The sequence below is a fragment of the Lissotriton helveticus genome, chromosome 6, assembly GCF_964261635.1.
Source record: "Lissotriton helveticus chromosome 6, aLisHel1.1, whole genome shotgun sequence".
Lineage (NCBI taxonomy): Eukaryota > Metazoa > Chordata > Amphibia > Caudata > Salamandridae > Lissotriton > Lissotriton helveticus.
Genome location: NC_136067.1, coordinates 1,926,646,901 through 1,926,666,907, shown reverse-complemented (window position 1 = coordinate 1,926,666,907; position 20,007 = coordinate 1,926,646,901).

The following is a 20,007-nucleotide window of genomic DNA, read 5'->3' as shown; positions in this document are numbered from 1 at the left end:
CAAAGTTACCTGGCGATCGGATGAATGCTGTTTTAATTCTATTTATTTATTCGAGTGCTTGTGGATACACGTTTTTTTGCTTTTCCGTCTTGTGCTTACATCAGTATTCGAAAGATTATGAGGGCCCTGGGGGGACGATATTTTAAAACATTTATGCCAGAAACCTTCGCGGGAGTGTACTCAACAACTTCCCAAAGTTTCATGGCGATCGGATGAATGGTGTTTTAGTTCTATTTATTTATTCCAGTGCTTGTGGATACACGATTTGTTGCTTTTCCGTCTTGTGCATACATCAGTATGTCGTGCCCTGGGGGTGGCACTAGGACCCTGCAAGGCAAGGGTCGGGGACAAGGGACACCGGACACCACATCCGGTCAGGGGAGGGATCAGGGGGACACTTTGGGTCAGGACCTCGGGGCGAGAGGTCGCAGGATAAGGGGCACTGTATGACCTACGATAATATCTACAAATAAAGGTATCTGTATATCACCACGACGTCTGGCGTGTGTTCTGTGGGTTCGGGAACACGACATCTGGCGACGAAGGAGGGATCGAGGTCCGGCGTGCAGAAATCGCGATTTAAAACCAGGAGCCCACCCTGGATCGCGTCATGGTCAAGAAGAGAAAGAAGAGTGAAGCGCCATCTGAACTGCAGCGACGTGGGAGCCCACCCCGATCGCCGCGAGCAAAGAAACAACTGATCCGGTAAGCGGCAGCAAGAAAAAGAGCGCGAAGGTTAGAAGAACTGAAAAGCCAGCGCAAGCTCTCGCGAGAGTCTCGGCAGCCATATTGGGGCCAGGCACTAGAACCAATAAGAAAGAAGAGTCAGCGTGGCGGCCATTTTGAAGTCAGGCTGCACTGTGATTGGCCGCGAAGTCCCGCGAGAACACGGCGGCCATCTTAGAGACAGGCATTTGAGCCAATAGGAGCCCAGAATGAGCGCGGCGGCCATTTTGAAGCCAGGCACAGCGCGAAGAGGAAAAAAAGTTGCCTAAAAGTGAATAAAAGCACTGGCAAACACAAATAAAAAGTGTAAAAGACTGGGCTAACAGAAAATAAAAGAACAAAGAGCAAATAAAGATCACCAAAGAGATAAAGAAGGGTGAAGGAATAGAGACAACAAAACACAAGGAAAAGTAAACAAGAGGAGACAAAGAACAAAGGAAGCAGTGCAAATGGCAGACCCAAAACCAAGTGCTCAATATAGGAGGCCACTGCCATTTAGCTTATCTGAACCACAGACTGGGATCCGATGGGAAAAGTGGGTTAGACGTTTTGAAAACTACGTCGACGCAACTGATGTCACAGCGGCCAAGAAGCGAGGGCTGTTCCTAAACCTAGTTGGAGACGAGATTGAGGACTTGCTAGTGACACTGCCAAAGGGAGAAATTGCCACATATGACAAGCTAATTAAGTGTCTAACGGCCAAATTTGACCCGCAAAGGAATGTGGACTTCGAGAGGTATAGTTTCATGATTGCGTTCCAACAAGCGGAGGAGTCCCTGGATGATTTCGCAACAAGGCTGCAGAAGCTGGTCACCCATTGCGAATTCGACAAATTCGACAATGAGCAGGCAATAAGACTGCGCATTATTGAAGGATGCCGTGACACAGAGTTTAGAGCAAGGGTACTAAAAGAACCAATTTTCCTAGAGAAAATCCTAGCACTAGGAAGGGCGGAAGCAAGAGCGACTTCTCACGCAAAAGAGATCAAAAGAGGCAAAGTAAGAGGAGGAGAACAGATACAACGGATGACAACTAACAATCGTTTAGGAAGCTGGAGGAAAGACAGAGGAGACCAGGCAGTGAAGAAACAACAGGAGGGGACTTGTTACAAATGCAGACTGGAGTTTCCGCACAGAGGTCAGTGCCCAGCATTCGGCCAAACATGCCGAAAATGCAATGGGCGGAATCACTACGCCAGCGTGTGCCAAGGGACACAATTTAGAAACGACCGGGGAAGACCTGGAAGAGCACGGGATGGCGGCAGTGGTGAATCCATTGGTCAACTCCATCCTCAATGCCTCCCTGAGGGAGGGAAGGGTCCCCAGCTCTTGGAAAAGAGCGATGGTGATCCCCCTCCTAAAAAAAACGGGTCTTGACACCGAGGCTTTGGCGAATTACAGGCCAATTTCGCTTCTACCAGCGCTAGCGAAGATAACGGAAAAACATGCCCAGGGCGTCCTGTCGAGCTTTCTGGAAGCTAATAATCTGCTCCATCCATCTCAATCAGGTTTCCGTCCTAATTTTAGTACGGAAACGGCTCTGCTGGAGGTCACTGAGATCATCAGGGAGACCCTGGATGTCGGCGGTAGGGCCATGCTGGTCATGTTAGATCTTTCGGCGGCTTTCGACACCGTCCCCCATAAGGCGCTCTTAGCCAGGCTGTATGACATCGGCCTTAGGGGGACGGTGCTCAGGTGGTTTACTTCTTTCCTTGAAGGCCGCCGTCAGACGGTCTGGGTCTCCCAGAGCTCCGCCGAGATGCCGCCATTGGGAGTTGGGGTTCCACAGGGTTCTGTGTTGAGCCCCACGTTATTTAACATCTTTATGTTCCCTCTGGCGGCCTTGGTGGAGGCTTACGGGGCCCAGATCGTCTCCTATGCCGACGACACGCAACTCCTCTTCACATGCGGGAAAGATCAAGAGTTTGATGGAGAGAGAATCCGGGACTGCCTGGCGATGGTCTTCGACTGGTTCCAGCGGAACAGTCTGAGGGCCAACTCGGGCAAGTCGGAGATTTTATTTTTTGGTTGCGTTGCCGATCCGGCGTGGCAGCATTGGTGGCCGACCGACATGAACCCTCCAGCACAGTCCTCCCTGGTGGCCAAAAATCTGGGCGTTAAGCTAGACAACCAGCTGTCACTACGAACTCATATTCTTGGCCTGGCCGGCACCTGCTACGGAATCCTAAAAATGCTCCGCAAATTTTTGCCTCTGTTGTCGGAGGAGCATAGGAGGATTACTGTGCAGGCTCTTGTCGGATCAAGGCTAGACTATGTCAATGCCCTCTTTCTTGGCCTCCCTGATTATCTGGTCCAGCGCCTTCAGGTGGTGCAGAACTCTGCGGCCCGGGCGATTTTTGGCCTAGGCAGACGAGCTCGAGCTTCCGGGTTGCTTCAGACGCTCCACTGGCTCCCGATCAGGAAGCGGATCCAGTTCAAATCCTTGACCCTGATGCATAAAGCTTTGCATGGATCAGGAGCTGGATATCTGCAGCGGAGACTGACATTCTACCGTCCAGTCCGTTCCCTCCGTTCGGAATCCCTTTTTAAAGCTGTGGTCCCGCGGGTGAGGAAGGCCCGCGTGGGAGGACGGTCTTTTAGTTGCAGAGCTCCCCAGCTTTGGAATCTGCTTCCACTTCCACTCCGCAGCACTGTCAACTTGCTCCAGTTTAGGAAGGGCCTGAAGACCTGGCTTTTTAACTCTTAGTTTGTTGTACTGCTTACTGTTTTTATTTATTTTCTCTGATGTCTTCTGTTTTTAGCTGTGTTGTGTTATTTTACTCTGATCTTGGTGGAAAGCGTCGGGACACTCTAACCGAGTAGCCGTACGCTATATAAAAGCTATATAACATAACATAACATAACACGGATGCCAACAAGCAGACACATCAGGCATGTGGAAGCGGGAGTGAGAAGCTCGTCTGCAGAGTCAGGAGAGGAAGGTGAGGAAGAAAAAACAGAACGGCTGTACCTCATGACAGATGTCACCGCAGAATCAGACGAAGAGGAAGAGGAAAGTGAAGAAAGAATATGTCTGGTGGACAAAAATAAAATAAAAAAGACTGAATCGGTGACCATCAAGGTAGGACCACACGAAACAAAGTTCGTCCTGGACAGCGGGGCGACGTGCAACATCATGTGCGTCTCCGAGTACGAAAAAATGAAGGTGCAACCAACCCTGAAGCCATCGAGAGTACAAGTATTCACTTGGGGGGCAAAGAGACCAGTGATCAACTTGGGAAAATTTAAAGAAGAACTACAATACAAGAATCAAAGACTGAGAGAAGAAATACACGTGTTAAAAGGGGACATCCCGCGCCATGCCTCTTGAGCAACGTCACGGCCCAGGTAATGGGGCTGATAGAGATGACGTACAACATGTCTGACAAGAAGAGCATTCTGAGAAAATACCCCAAACTGCTAAAAGGACTGGGAAAACTAAAGGGACGGCAGATAGCCTTGCACATTGATGAGACGGTCAGGCCAGTTGCACAACACCACAGGAGAGTGCCCATACATCTGCAGCCACAAGTGGCAGAAGAACTGGGAGAGCTACTAAGACAGGACATAATAGAGCCCGCAGATGGTCCGACACCATGGGTATCACCAATAGTGGCAGTCCCAAAGAAAGACAAATCAAAGATAAGAATCTGTGTGGACATGAGGATCCCAAATAAAGCAATCGAGCGAGAACGACATCCTGGACCACACCTGGACGACATGATTAGCTGTCTCACAGGCACGATGAGGTTCTCAAAACTGGATCTATGCAAAGGGTATCACCAACTGGAACTAGACCCTCAGTCGCGATACATCACGACATTCTCCACTCATCTAGGCCTGTTCAGGTACAAGCGCCTGAGCTTCGGGATCTCATCCGCAGCAGAAATCTTTCAAGAGACAATACGACAAATAATAAGACCGGTCAAGAACAGCTTAAACTATAGCGACGATATTCTGGTGTTCAGAAAGTCAGATGAAGAGCACGACCAAGCACTCAGAGAAATGTGCTTGCAACTAGAGAATGAGGGTCTGACACTGAACGAAGAAAAATGCGAACTAGGGCAAAGCGAACTAGTATTCTTCGGCCACATCGTCTCCAAGAGAGGAATGAGGCCGGATCACAGCAAGGTGGAGACCCTAGAAAAGGCGAAGAAGCCCACAGACGTGGCAGAAGTAAGGTCTTTCCTAGGGCTAGCAAACTACTGCACGCGCTACATCAAAGACTTTGCCACTGTAAGTGCACCACTACGAGAGCTGACAAAACAAGGGCAGAACTTCGTGTGGACAAACGAGTGTGACAAAGGGTTCGAAGACATAAGAAGAGCTGTGACGGCGGTGGATCACCTAGCCTACTTCGACCCCAAGCTGTGCACAGAGCTAACTGTGGACGCGAGTCCCGTCGGACTAGGAGCGATCTTGGCACAGCATCAACCCGGAAAAGACTCCCCAAGAAACATAGTGGCATATGGGAGCAATAGTCTGTCAGACATTGAGAAGGGATATTCCCAACCAGAGAAGGAGAGTTTGGCAGTGGTATGGGCCTGCGAACATTACCACATGTTCATATATATGGGAAGCCTTTCACAAAGTATTCAAGGTTCCCCATAGTGAGACCTGTATCATCAACCTCAGCAAGCGCGACACTACCAGTGCTAGACGACGTTCTGGCTGCATGGGGCTCACCCCAAACACTTAAGACAGATAATGGTCCACCATTCTCAGGGGAAGAGTTCAAGAAATGTATGGCATACCTGGGAATAAACCACAGGCGAATAACACCACTGTGGCCGCAAGCAAACGGAATGGCGGAGCGGTTCATGGGGACCATCAAAAAGGCAGTACAAAGGGCAAAATTGACACAGATATCGATTGGCCAAGCCCTATGTCAAGTACTAAGGGACTATCGAAATACCCCTCACAGCTCCACGGGAAGGTGCCCCGCTGAGCTGATGCTAGGGTGAGCAAGCAGAACAAGACTGCCGCAAATCAAAGAAGGAGAGAAGGCAGAACATAAAGACATTGCCAGAAGAGACCAGGAACAGAAAGAAAAGATGAAGAGATACCCCGACCAAAGAAGGCACGCGGTAACTGGCAAAATAGAGGAAGGAGACATGGTGCTCGTGAGGCAGCGGCAAGCAAGGAAGTCAGACTGCGCCTTCTCCAAAGACCTGCTGAAGGTAACAAAAATAAATGGACCAATGATCACCGCATCAGCAGGTCAGCGCCATGTTACGAGAAACAGTTCTCACTTCAAAGAACTGAGAACAAAAGAAGAAGACGGGCCGAAACAAGAGCAGGCAGGAGACGCGACACAGGCGGAGCAACCAACAGACGCCGGAGACCAGCGACCAAGAAGGGAATGTAAAAAGACAAAAAGACTGATTGAAGAGATGTAAGGAGGCGGAGATGCAGGAACAGACGTGCGAGAGATCTCTCTCTCTCTCCCCCTCTCTCTCTCTCTCTCTCTCTCTCTCGCTCCGTCACGAGACACGGAGCTAAGGACGAGCAAAGTTGTTTACAAGAAAGGGGGAGATGTCGTGCCCTGGAGGTGGCACTAGGACCCTGCAAGGCAAGGGTCGAGGACAAGGGACACCGGACACCACATCCGGTCAGGGGAGGGATCAGGGGGACACTTTGGGTCAGGACCTCGGGGCGAGAGGTCGCAGGATATGGGGCACTGTATGACCTACGATAATATCTACAAATAAAGGTACCTGTATATCACCACGACGTCTGGCGTGTGTTCTGTGGTTTCGGGAACACGACACAGTATTTGAAAGATTAAGAGGGCTCTGCGGGGCGATATTTCAAAAAATTGCCAGAAACCTTCGCGGGAGTGTACTCAACAACTTTCCAAAGTTTCATGGCGATCGGATGAATGGTGTAGTAATGCATAAAGGACAAACAGACAGACAGACAGACAGACAGACATACATTCGTTTTTATATATATAGATTTTGTGGAGGCTCTTTTGTGGTGTATTTATTGTGTCACTGGTGTGTGTGTGTGTGTGTGTGTGTGTGTGTGTGTGTTTGTTTCAAAAACGTTTTACACATTGCTTCTGGGATATGCCTGACTGTGCAAAGTTACGCTGACCATTTTAATAATGGAGAGCTGCTGGTCTTGCATCTTATTATACCATCACTGCCAGTCTAGACCGGAAGTTCCTTTCTTGCAGTTAGGGACCATCTTGGGGAGGAAACAAAGCATTCATGCCCATTGATAACACTGCCATCTTGGGTTGGGATAAATGCTGAAACGATTACCATTGCATCAGACTTCGAACAGTGTACAGAGCCTGCGTGTGTGATATCTCCGTTGGTGTTGTGGCGACCATAAAAACAAACTCTGCCGCCTTCTTAGGACGTGCCAACCTTCCTATGGAGTTTAATATTTTGCGCTATACTCTGAAGCCTGGCCAGGATGTGCCACCTTTTCAATTCAGTGTAATATTTTGTCCTGCTCTTTAGTAAGAAGCTAGCTGACTTAAGTTCCTGACAGTACATAAACAAAGGCGTTACAAAAGAAGATCTTTATATGGCTGCCCTCGTTTGAACAGCGGTAGGTGATGGCCTCTCCTCAGTCCCTGCAGGAGAGGTCATAAGGTGGGTGTCACACAAAAGGCAGAGACATCAATCCACCAAAATGGCAGGGTGACCTCTCCTGACCCCCGATGACATCACAGGGTTGATCTCCCAACTTGAGTGCGCCTCGCATCCTTCAGGTTTGTGCTGAGGGATTGGAAGAGGTACAAGGGGTGGAAGCTACAAAAAGTAAACAATCGTCCTGGAGTACATGTTACTTTGTGTTTCCTGTTACTGCCTTCAGGTCTCCTGACACCAGGAGTGGCTGCACCAGAGGCACCAAAGAGCCGGCAGCCAATGGCAGCAGCCGCCGCCCCTGGAGGTTCCATGAGACAAGGCGAACATGGAATGTTTTAGTATGAATATAACATTAATAAAAGAAGAGAATAGAGCAGCTAATGCAGCCTGGGCTAAATACTAAAGTGCCCATGCTGCAAACAGTGTATGGAAATAAGTAACAGTATTTCCAATGTGAAGGAGTTGTGGGTGAATCCAACTTTTGTAGGCACCACCAATTTGCTTGAAAAATAGGCCAGGGATACAGAGAGGAAACCTAAGAGTGGAGATGCTATTCCTGGCTACTTTTAGCTGGCATCCAAGTCATCCCGTGCCTTGATTCACAGAATCAGTCCGGATTTGTGAAATATTCCGACGTGTGTTTGCAAATAAAGACAGTCTGCCTCTCTGAAAGAATGTACGCATTATCAAATGTAGAAGCACTTATGAAAGTTGACGAGCCAGCACAAACGTGTACAATTGTGCATTTATAGCATCAATTTGCAGGTAGTTAATTCACCCTGAAAATTAACACAAATGTGTTCCAGCCACGGGTCATGGATAAGTGCATTAGCCTTGTGTAACTGGGGAGGGGTCGGGGGGTTTGTTGTTGTAGCAGGTGATGTTTCTGTTTTACAAATAGAGAACCGCGGAACTGGGTGGGACCGACTGGATGTTCCAGTCAACTTGCCTCAGTGTGGATTGTTTGCTAAATAAGTATTCTGATTATTTTGAACTAGTTTAGTGCTAGAAAGAACCTTCGGGAACTGCCCAAGCTCTTTACCATTGGCTTGGATGGTGAGTGTTCTCATTCTGCAAATGGAAAAGTTAATAGATAGCGCCCCCTACCGCGGGCGCAGGGTATGATACCTTCCCAGCTCCCTCTTACAACTGCAGCCTCAGAGCTGCTGGAATCTGCTGAGACAAATGAAATGTAGCGCTATGGATTGGGTCGCTGTAAGATATCTCCGCCTTACATTTCACTGTAAGATTCAAGCGCCTTGGAACACATGAGACAAGATGACGAGATTACCGTGCCTTTGAACTGACTATTAATTAAAAAAAAAACCCTGCCCTCTCTTGTTAGTGCTTTTACAGCTATGGGTTGTCCTAGTTGAAGACTTTCAAATGGTCTTGTTATTCTCCTAAACCAATAGAATCTATGAACATTCAGGGGCAGATTTACTAAAATCTCACGCAACACAGCAGGCGAAAAAGTTGTGCTGCGTTGCGCGAGAAGAAGAGAGCAGGAGAGCACTATATTTACAGAAAAATGGCACTCCCCCCTCTCAATAGCACCGGTGCTCAAATTAGCTGGTGTGGTGACACACACACCTTTGCACCATAGTGAAAGAGTGTCTCTATGAGTCTAGCATAGGTTTTGTACTGGAAGGGTACCCTTCCCCCACAAAAATACTCCACTCAGACTAACCTTAAACCTTTCCCCACTTTGTGTGTGTGCTGTACAGTGCAACACACATACAAATTCAGACAAGCATTTGCAATGCAATAGGTCTCGCATTAGGAAAGTTTGAGGTATTGGTATTGTAAATGACAAATATTTTATTTATGTGTTGGCTTTGAAAATAGCGAAATTAATAGCTTTGTCATTTACAATGCCAATAGTTTTAACTTTCGCAAACGTGACACCTATAGCATTTCTAATGCAATATCTGTTGTATTTACATGACTTAGATGTATTAATATTACAAATAACAATGGCTTTTATTTTTGTTAATAATTAATACTTAAATAAAAGTTATTGTAATTTATAATGGCAATAGCTTAAACTTTTCTAAATAACTTTTGGGAAGATTATGTTCAGTGTATTTTGTGATGAAAACCCAAGAACAGAAGTGAAATATTAACATCTTTTTGTGACATTTCTAATAAATCGTGAAACATTGAGAGAACATATTAGAACCAGTTGTTGTTGAATGGTTGCACAGAGTGATGCTGTGGCGTTCAGGGGTGCTGAGTGATGCTGTGGCGTTCAGTGGTGCTGAGTGATGCTGTGGCGTTCAGTGGTGCTGTGGCATTGAGTGATGCTGTGGCGTTGAGGGATGCTGTGGCGTTGAGGGATGCTGTGCGCTGAGTGGTGCTGTGACATTGAGTGGTGCAGTGGCATTGAGTGGTGCTGTGGCATTGAGTGGTGCTGTGGCATTGTGGGGTGCTGTGGCATTCAGTGGTGCTGAGTGATTCTGTGACACTGAGTGATTCTGTGGCGCCAAGTGGTGCTGTGGCGTTGAGTGGTGCTGTGGCGTTGAGTGGTGCTGTGGTGTTGAGTGGTGCTGTGGCATTGAGTGGTGCTGTGGCATTGAGTGGTGCTGTGGTGTTGAGTGGTGCTGTGGCGTTGAGTGGTGCTGTGGCGTTGAGTGATGCTGTGGCATTGAGTGGTGCTGTGGCGTTGAGTGGTGCTGTGGCGTTGAGTGGTGCTGTGGTGTTGAGTGGTGCTGTGGCACTGAGTGATGCTGTGGCGTTGAGTGATGCTGTGTATGATAGCGCATTTATTCTGAGGTCTAATACCTAAATACCTGGCACTCACGGTATGATAACATTGTTTAGCATTACAGTTTCATTTACATAGAGTGTATTACCTCTGACCGGGCTTTGAAGCAAGTGCTGCTTTTAGGGTTGTTTTGTGGTCTAACATTTCTGTACATCATTTTCAGAATTTTCCCCTGGGCTATTTTTATAATGGAAGAGAGAGAGACACACACACACAATGTGTGTGTGTTTGGCTGGATGAGAGAATGAGTCCACTTCTGGAGGTAGGTACTGTTAGGGTGTATACACAGTGGTGGCTGTGATGTTTAAATGTGAAATGAGGTGGGGCCTAAATACATACCTTGAACTGGACAAAGTGAATGAGCGAGCCCAACTCTTTCAAAGGGGGGTTGGATGGCTCTCCCCGAATACATTTTGAAAACATAGTGTACAAATGAGTACATTTAACAGTACATTTTGCACAAGGGAAGCCACCAGGAACTTGGCGGCCATAGATTGATGCACTATAACTAGTCACAGGCCATTTGCTGGAGCCAACTTTTAGCAGCGCCTGCCTGTTTAGACATCTCACCTAGAGCACATTTTATCAACTCAACTTTGGTGAAGTCTGCGGTAAACACGGTCAGATCCCCATTGGGGGTCGCTCTGCCCCCACACATATCCTTCAAAGCGGCCTGTGTCACTGCAAGCAGTGTGTTTGCAGGACATTGCAATTTAGTGTTTATTCAGCAAAACTAATTGGAACCTAAAATCCCTTTGCTAAAGGTTAAACATTCAAATATGTATTGCAGACCATGACTGACTTCATGCACTTAATAGATTAAAGTCTTAAGAATATATTAGGAAAATGAAAATGGCGAACTTTCTTGAAAGTAGAGATGCATGAAGGGTTGCACACATGACTGAGCGCAGGCATCTTTAATACTCATTTATTTCTTCACATGTGTTACACTTTTCAGTTTTGTCCTCACAAAATAAATCCAGCTCACAGTGTAAATCTTGCGGCCAAACTACACTGTAAAATACTTTCTACCTGTCTTGCCCAACAAAATGGGATGTTTTCATTAAATTGCCTTGGCCTTAATGCTAAATATGGAAACACGAGCCCCCTCAAGATGGGCATCATAACATTCAAATGAGATGTGGAGTGGTGTGGCTCACTGGTTAGAGGCGGCAGACCCGGGAGCAGAGGACGGCCCGGGACCAGGGTTCAATTCCCAACGTGGCAGGCTCTTGGACCAGGGTCAACGGACTCGATAATTCTCACCTTGGTGCCTACTCTAACCAGGGAACACACTCGGTAACTCTGGGCATTAGCTTGCCTCATCTCCACAACGGCCCGCCACAGACGCCGGGGATGCCTGGTTTCACCTTGGAGATACCCAGTAGGGACCATCTCACAGGGAAAGCCAGGACGGGTTCCCCAGCGGTCTACAGCGCAGAGATACTCCTTCGGGAGTCGATTCTAGCGCTTTACAAAACCCACAATCAATGTTCGACTTGTGAGGGCGAGCCTTTGATTCTTACTGTAGGCGTTTTAATTTTATCCAAATGACTGGTGAGGGTGAGGCAAGCAAAACTTGGGAACAGCTAAAATGTGCCGACGCTTAATCCCTTATTACTAAATTCTACTCACTGCATGCACAGACAGCTATCCTCCTAGCACATCAGACTGTAATAATAATAAATCACTTCCGAAATGAAAATTATTTCATTCAAAGAAATTGTTTTTTTTGCCTTAGACTTGCCCTTGACCGAGGTAATCGGAAGAAAAGAGGTGCATGGGCTTATTTACCTTTTACGGAGACTTGTGTTTGTCGCTTTGAATGAAGGCAGTACATGCAATAGCAATGACTCCTCTCCATAGTGAGTTCCACAAGTGGCTGGAATCACTTGGTCAACACACACACTGTCATTAGCATGCATTGACAAAGTCCCTGTAATGTACCGTTTGCAACCTTTTGTATTTGTTCGCTCACAATTGTCACTTTTGCCTCATGTCACTTAAAGTTTGCTTTTGTAATTGCTTCTCTTGTAATTTTCTCCTCAAGTATCAGTTTTGTTCCTATTGTGAAGCACTCTGACGCCTTCGGGTAAAGTCGGCGCTACAGAAAAACACATTAAATAAATAAATAAATAAAAAAATTACCTGTTCTTGGGCTCGGGTCGTGCGCAGCTGATATTAGACCCGGGTCCTTGTCCGTACTCTCTTTCCGCGGCGGGCGGGCACGCGCGTGCTTGCTCAGTGCGTAGAAGGAACGCACTGGTCCTTGCTCTTTCGCTTTCACAGCTGTATAGGAGGCCGAGAGGGGGCACGCGCCGGCAGTTAGTCAGACAAAAGAACGGACCGAGCGCTATGGAGCCGCCGCTGCTGCTCACCGCTTGCCTCCTGCTGCTCGGCGGGGCCCGCGCTGACCTCTCCGGTGAGTGCGAGGAAAGAGGGGGGGACATCTCACCCCTGGGGGGGTGGGGTTGGCGGCGGCGGTGGCTGCGGGGTGTCTCTGTATGTGTGCGTGTGTCAGTGTGTGTGTGTGCGTGTATGTGCGCTCGTGTGTCTGTGTGTGTTCGTGTGTGTGCGTGCGTGTGTGTCTGTGTGTGTGTGCTCGTGTGTGTGTGTGTGCGTGCTTGTGCAAAAAGCAGGGGCTGTGGCTGTGTGTGTGAATGCGAGAAGTGCATGAGGCTTCCAAGGAGAGAAAAAGGAGACAGGAGATGGTGAACGCCCGCGCGACCTGATCCGAATCCGGCTGCACGTGCCCATCTCCTGTTTCCTTTTCTCTCCTTGGAAGCAGAAACGCCGACAATAGGCTCGCTCTGCTACATGGCTTCGCCATGTGTCGCAGGTGCGAGACCTAAAGAAAGGAGACATGAAAACATTTGAAAGGGGCGCTATTTTTTCACGCTAAATCCTGTCTACTTTTTTAAGTAAATAGGGTTTCGCGTCAGAAACCTGGGGTGGTTACATGGGAATGCCCATGCACCACCTATGGAACGACCCCTTGCCGCTAAGTAACGCAGTGCAGCACATGCTTTGCACTACTTTCGAGTGTTTTCCAGCTGGAATGTAATTTAGGAAAAAAAGATTTCACATCGTTTGCATCACTTTTGTGATGCAAACACAGCGTTAAATCTTACGGGGAGGAAAATAACTCACATCTTTACAATAAAATTTTGTATTTTGCTCACAACAAACCTTCTCTGTCCTTTCTCCTGTTAGTTGTGCTTGGTTCTTAATGTGGGCTTAATCGCTGCTGGAATCCAGCTCAACCAAAACACACCAGAATACACCATGTCTCTGAACTAAACTGACTCTGGATTACTGCAGCTATTTGTCTGTATAACTAGTTAGAGAATTCAAGTCAAACTTACTCAAGGGCAATGACTCAAAGGCCATCAAGTGCCCACAGGGGTTTAGGTTATGCTTTGCCTTAGGAAGTAGAGTTACATGTAGTGAATGGTTTACATGCATGCAACTGATTTTCACTATTTTTTCTTTAGGATTTCTGCGTGACGGTATGCCTGGTGTTGGGTGGGAGCCTTCTGAAGACCTTCCTGAGCATACGGAGGGTGAGGAAGCAAGTGGAGGAGATGCACTGACCTGCTTCTACATGGAAAGCTGGCTGTTGATGATGATGCCGAGATTGTGGGCATGTTTGGGGGGTTTGGGGGGTGGACCAGCTCAGATGGCCACCATTCGTTGTTCCAGAGGGTGTCCTTGCCTTTTCCAAAGATGATAACGTATGTCTTGTCTGTGTTGAGTTTGAGACAGTTGTTTATCCAGACGGCCACGTCCATTATGCATCTTTGGAACTTGTATTTGATGGTTGTTGGGTCGTTTGTCAGGGAGATGACGAGTTGGGTGTCGTCTGTATAGGAGATGATTTTGAGTCTGTGGCTCCTGATGATGTTGGCCAGGGGTGTCATGTACATGATGAAGAGGGTTTGGCTGAGGCATGAGCCTTGGGGTACGCCGCAGGTGATGTTCTTAGGAAGCGAGAAGTAGGAAGGGAGGATGGTCTTCTGCGTTCTTCCTGTGAGGTAGGATGCGATCCACTTGCGGGCAGCTCCTTTGATTCCAATCTGTTGGAGTCTGTTGATCAGAGTGCGGTGGGATAAGGTGTTGAAGGCTGCTGAGAGATCGAGAAGGATGAGGGCAGCGGTTTCTTCACGGTCTAGCAGCATTCTAATGTTTTCTGTGGCTGCAACTAGAGCTGTCTCTGTGCTGTGGTTTGCTGAAGCCAGAATAGGAGGAGTCAGGAAGGTTGTGGTTCTCTCGATGTCTTATTAGCTGGATTTTGATAGCTTTCTCAATTACCTTGGCTGGGAAGGGAAGCATGGAGAAGGGTCAGTAGATCTTTGGTTCTCCTGGGTCAGCGGATGGTTTCTTCAGCAGTGGATTCACATCAGCATGTTTACTTTCTGGGGGAAGTGGGCTGTGGTGATCAAAGAGTTGTAGTAGAAACAGGAGGAAGAAGGGTTGACAAAGGCGATATAGAAGAGCTGGGGAGTAGAGGTGAAGAGCCACTTTTATCCTTTCAGAGATTGTTCTGAGAACTCCTTGGTAACAAATGGCCAGTCCCCTTCAAATACACTTTATGAGTCTTACCATGTTATGTTAGGTTATCTAGCACTGTATAGTTTACCATTGGTGTGGCATCCTATAGTGATTGCTTTATGGGAAGAGTGTGGTATGGACCTGAGGAGGAAGCCTGGCTCACTTCATGGCTCTGTGGATTTCTCACTGTGCCTAAGCATGTTCATAAGACAGCAGGTTTTCTAGGCTTATGGGTTCATGCACTCGATAAGTGGCTAGAGAAGTGTGTAAGTGAAGCGGCCAAGGAAAGTTGAATGTGATGGAACGAGGGCCAAAGATGTGTTAAAGTACGCCTATCAATGCAGCTAAGCATGCCATGTTGTAGAAAGGATTAGATAAAATAGGTTCAAATTTCCTTACATTCTCTGGTCCTGGGAAGCATGGTTGAGTTTTCAAGACATCATTTACAGACCATAGCTTGACTGTGTTGATGGTCCCATGTTTAATTGTTCAGAGGGCGACCAAGGTTTTTAAGAGCTCTCAGAACACTTTTTGCAGTGTCTAGTGCAATATAGAGTGAATCATGAATTGTGGTTGTTCTTCTTTATCCTTTGTATGGTGCTAGGCTGCCAATGGTGTTGCGTTATAGAATTGTTGCCTTGTTTGATGTTTGCCTGTCTTATTTTGCATGTATGTCTGGAAGATGCATTGTTGTAGTGTGTCAACGGAATGAGTCGGATGTTGTGCATGAAGGCAGAGGTGTGTTGCAGTTGTGTCAAGGTGGACTTGTACGAGAGTTAAGTGTGCAGGTTTCAGAGAATATTGTTCTATGTTAATATGTACCTAAGTGGACGCGTGGGATCGGCTGGCACCCCATATCCCTTGTCAGGTAAATACTTGGAATCCAAAGATTGCTCAGAAGGTGCAGAGTTAACATCCTTCCTAGCTCCATCAGAGTGCAGGGGGCAGGCAAATCTTCTTAGATCCCAAGCAATTGCTATGCAAAGGAGAAGAAATATTCAAGGGCATCTAAGAGCACCGAGAACCTGCCTGCTTCTCTAGATGGTCTTAGATATTCAGGGGTATTTAAGAGTACTGAGAACCTGCCTGCTTCTCTAGATGGTCTTAGATATTCAGGGGTATTTAAGAGTACTGAGAACCTGCCTGCTTCTCAAGATCGTATCAAGATCTGGATCAAGGACATAAGCTTACCTTTCTGTGCCCTTCTAATGAAGAAGCTTACTCCTCTGAACTCTGGGTCTTGCATTTAATTATGGTGGTGCACGTCGAGTGCTGGTGCAGCTTGGCTAATGGCTTCACGTCTCTGGAGGACGTACTATACAAAGGCAGTTGACCTCACAATCAGAAACTAAATTTCCCAGAACTCTCAGAGCATTATAAACAGCAGTAAACATCCTGAAGACATTGAGTATAAATTCTGTGTGGCCTAGCGCGCCCTTGCAAGTCAAGTAAGATACTTTGTTGGTGCTGTCACGACCCTGTTATCAGACACATGTTTAAATCTTTGGAGAACTTTTGTTTCCTTAAATGCATGAAAGGAAGCTGAAGGTGAACTCAGAGAAATGTTCCCCCCAAAAAAACATACATTCACCTAACATCTCACCTAAATGTTGACTTCCATCAAAGGCATTACACAAAAATGATGTGACCCACCTGCAGAATGTGACGCTGGACCGAGAGTCTCCCATACCTCACATATTCATTAACCTTGGGATGAATGGGGGCCCCTTGAGGGTTTGGATGGCCCCAAGTGCCGCAGGGACTCCAGGGGCCTGCATTATACCCGTGTCTGACATATGTTCAGTCAAAGTTGTTTATTCCTACATTTTTGGCCAATTGAAGTGACCTTACAACAAAATGTGAAAAACGTCCTTTTTTTTTTTTTTTTTTTAAGACCTTTATTAGTCAACATGTACGTTACACAGCTTTCAGCTTACAACCCAACTGGGCCAGCCGCGTATAATTTGAACTGTATCATGAATGAACACAGCCTCAAGGCCGACAACCCTGGGGTTCGGCGGCGCATAACGATCTGTTACAGTACTGCACAATCATACAAACATTCGGTAATGCAAAGGTATGGGTCTGTGGGGTTTTCTCTTTTCGTATGCGAACTCGTAGTTACAGAGCTATGCTAGCACTCATCAACGTCTTCAGGCGAGTTAAGGCCCACTGTGACACTTGTGGATCGCATGGAAGAGTGTCGGTTGAGTTCGCCCTCCAAGAGGGCGTGGGGCAGTACTGTTGAGGGATGAGGCTGCTTAGCATCTCAAGTGTGTCGGTGAGCGAGTATCTATGCAGCTTATCTATCTTGATGAGAGTGTCTGATGTTTGTATTGGCGTTTAGGTAGGATCACCTCGGCCATGGCTGCTATTCCTTAAGGCCCCATGGTGTAGTGTGTACAATAGTCAACTTTAAAAGGCTTGGTCCAAAGGGAGGTGGACCAGTATGTCAATAAACTTCAAAACAGTAACATGGGAAATACAAGGTGAAGGGAGGGGGAATGGGGGTAGAGATAGCCATGCGTTCAGGGAGGGAAGTGCGGTGCCAATGTATCGGTAGCAGTCCAGTGGGCGGGTAGGCAGGAGATTACAGAGGGCGGCTCGCCTGTAACTCAAGTACACAAGGGGGGATTACCACCATAAGGGCGCGTCGGTTGCGGCGATATGGGAGGGGCAATACATCCGCCATCGCGGAACAGTCAGATATGTAGCACGCGTTCATCAAGACATGGGAGTCGTGCAGGCAGCGATCAGTGTAATATATATGATGGTGCAGTGATGCGTGGGCGTTGGGGAGGGGGGAGAAGGAAAAATATGGGAGTAGGGGAGTCTGCTGGGTGCGGATGTTCCTCGTAGTGTTCATTGCAGGGAGGGGAAGGGGGGCAGCATACATCTCATCACGTGATCCCCTGTTCCACACATTTCTGCTGAAAGGATTGGAGGATGTCATCCCAGTGTTGTGCAATTGGAAATTTCCTAAGGCCCGCTGTCTCTTCTCGCCGCAGGACAGTGCTCTCCGCTCGCGCCCAGTTTACAAGCGACAGGCTCCAGTGTCGGATGTGCGGGGGTGTGTCGGCTTTCCACCGCTTGGTAAGCAGTCTCTTGGCCGTGATCAGCCCGAGATCCCAGTACCGGGCCTGGACCTTATTCAGCCGTGTGCGTTTGTATAGTCCCAATATGCAGGCCTCCCAAGTTCTCGGCACTTGTTCTTCAGTGCAATGCGTAAGCAGTGTAGTCACCCCATCCCCGTAATGTTGAAGGGCAGGACAGAGCCAGAGCATGTGGAGGAGGTCTGCTCCTATTAAGGAGCAGCGGCTGCAGGCAGTATCCGTGACTAAAAAATATCTGTTTATCTTATCCGGGGTGAGGTATGCACGGTGTAGTATGTAGAGCTATAATGTGAAAAACGTCCATAATTTGGGGATCAACATTTTTTTGTCCTCATGTGCCACACATTTATACTGGCGCTTTCCACCCTAAGCTCCCGACAAACATTATCCCTTACTGAGGAGAAACCCAATAATGCAATCAGTTGTACCCTAGATTTTGGTGAAGCTGGATTATGCTTAATAACATATTATTTGGCATTTATGTTTAGTTGATGCACATGCCCTTTCAGCTGGAGAATGCAGCTGCAAGGCTACTAGCAAGGATTCCAATGCCGAAGCATGCTTGTCCAATCTGAGAGAACTGAGCTGGCTTCTCTCTGCTGAAGGACAACATGACATTTCAGTCCCTTACTGATGTCCACTGCGTCCACCACAGATGTTTCCTCACTGTCCTGAAAGTATGATTGGTCTGTATGAAACAGAATGTTCCCGGTGATGACTTTCAGCAAAATTGGCATGGTGCCTCACTTCCATTGGGGCCGTGTGATTGGTTGGTCTGTTTCCCTTCTACCGACAACTCTCTGGAACGCCCTACCAAACTACCTGTGACATCTTGAGGAACGTTTTCTCTTTCAGAAAAACCTGACAACTTACCTGTGTTCTCTCTAACTGGCAGTTTACTATATGCTTTTAAAGTGTTGTGCTAATTTAGAGCCAAGAAGCCATGTTTGGTGTGTATTTATGTTTTTAAGCAAACAAAAAGCAAAACAGAGAACCTAAACTTTGGAATAATCTGCCTCTAACATTAAGAGTAGGACTCCCAGTTTCCCGTTTGTACTGGTTTTTACAGATAAATACAGACAGAAACCTAGTTATTTTCCTGTCTGTATTTATTTTTAAATACAGAAAAATACCGAAAATAGGCCTTCTCTGGATATATTTTTTACTGTCAATGATGAGTGTCAGGTCAGTAGGTGTACAGATTGAGAGGTAGGGGAGACGAAAAAAGACAATAGATTTCTTAGTGAAGTGCAGCGCTACAGTTATTTATGCTATTCCATAAGGCAAGTGTTTTCCGATAATGCTTTTGTACTGTATACTGCCGAAACCTTTTGAACATTCAAATGCGAGTATACGTTTATCAGTCAAATACATGTGGAAAAATACCCATGGCAGCTTCATTTATACAGAAAACACAAAATAAAAATGGATAAATACAGAAGAAATTAGCTAAAAATAAATATGGATAAATACAGACGGAAATGAAAAAATAAATACCAAAAAACCGGGAGCCCTAATTAAGAGAGTGATGTTCGCTCTCTGTGTTTCGCACATTTTCTTAAAATGTGACTGTTTCAACCCCTGGAACTTTCCTAAATCAGCTTCTTCTTGGACAGCACTCTGGTGCCACCTTTAATCCGCAATCAGCTTAGAGCTGGAAAACCTTTTTAGGTAGCCATGTGCCGTATAAACCACGCACAATAATAATAAGAGGAAGACATGAGGCTGCGACTTGACTACCGGCATATTTCAGCCACACTTAGGTGATGTGATTTTCCTGCTTAGGAATTTGGTGCAAGCAGCTGCTGTATGGTGTAGTGACAACTGGCTACTAGTACCCCTCAGATTAAAACACATAGGGTCTGATTTAGAGTTTGTTGGAGGGTTACTGCATCACAAATGTGACGCATGTCACATCCGCCTTATTACAAGTGCCATAGGATAGGTTTGTGACGGTGCAACCTATACACTAAACTCTAGATTTATTAGCTGATTTATGTTTAATTCTTGGGCTAAAGAGCAAGATAGGCCCAACTATGAAGTCGGCTAGTAAATGCGGAATCAGAAGCTGGAAGATAACACGGCTGCAACTGCCCCTAACACGAGTAAGGGATACTCCCCTACACCCATGCAACTTTTCCTCCATACCATACAACTTTTCACTCTCATCCACTCCCTTTATATCTTTTACTTGCCTCAAGCCTTTTCGATTCTCCCCGATTGTGATATTATGTTCGATATCCTCT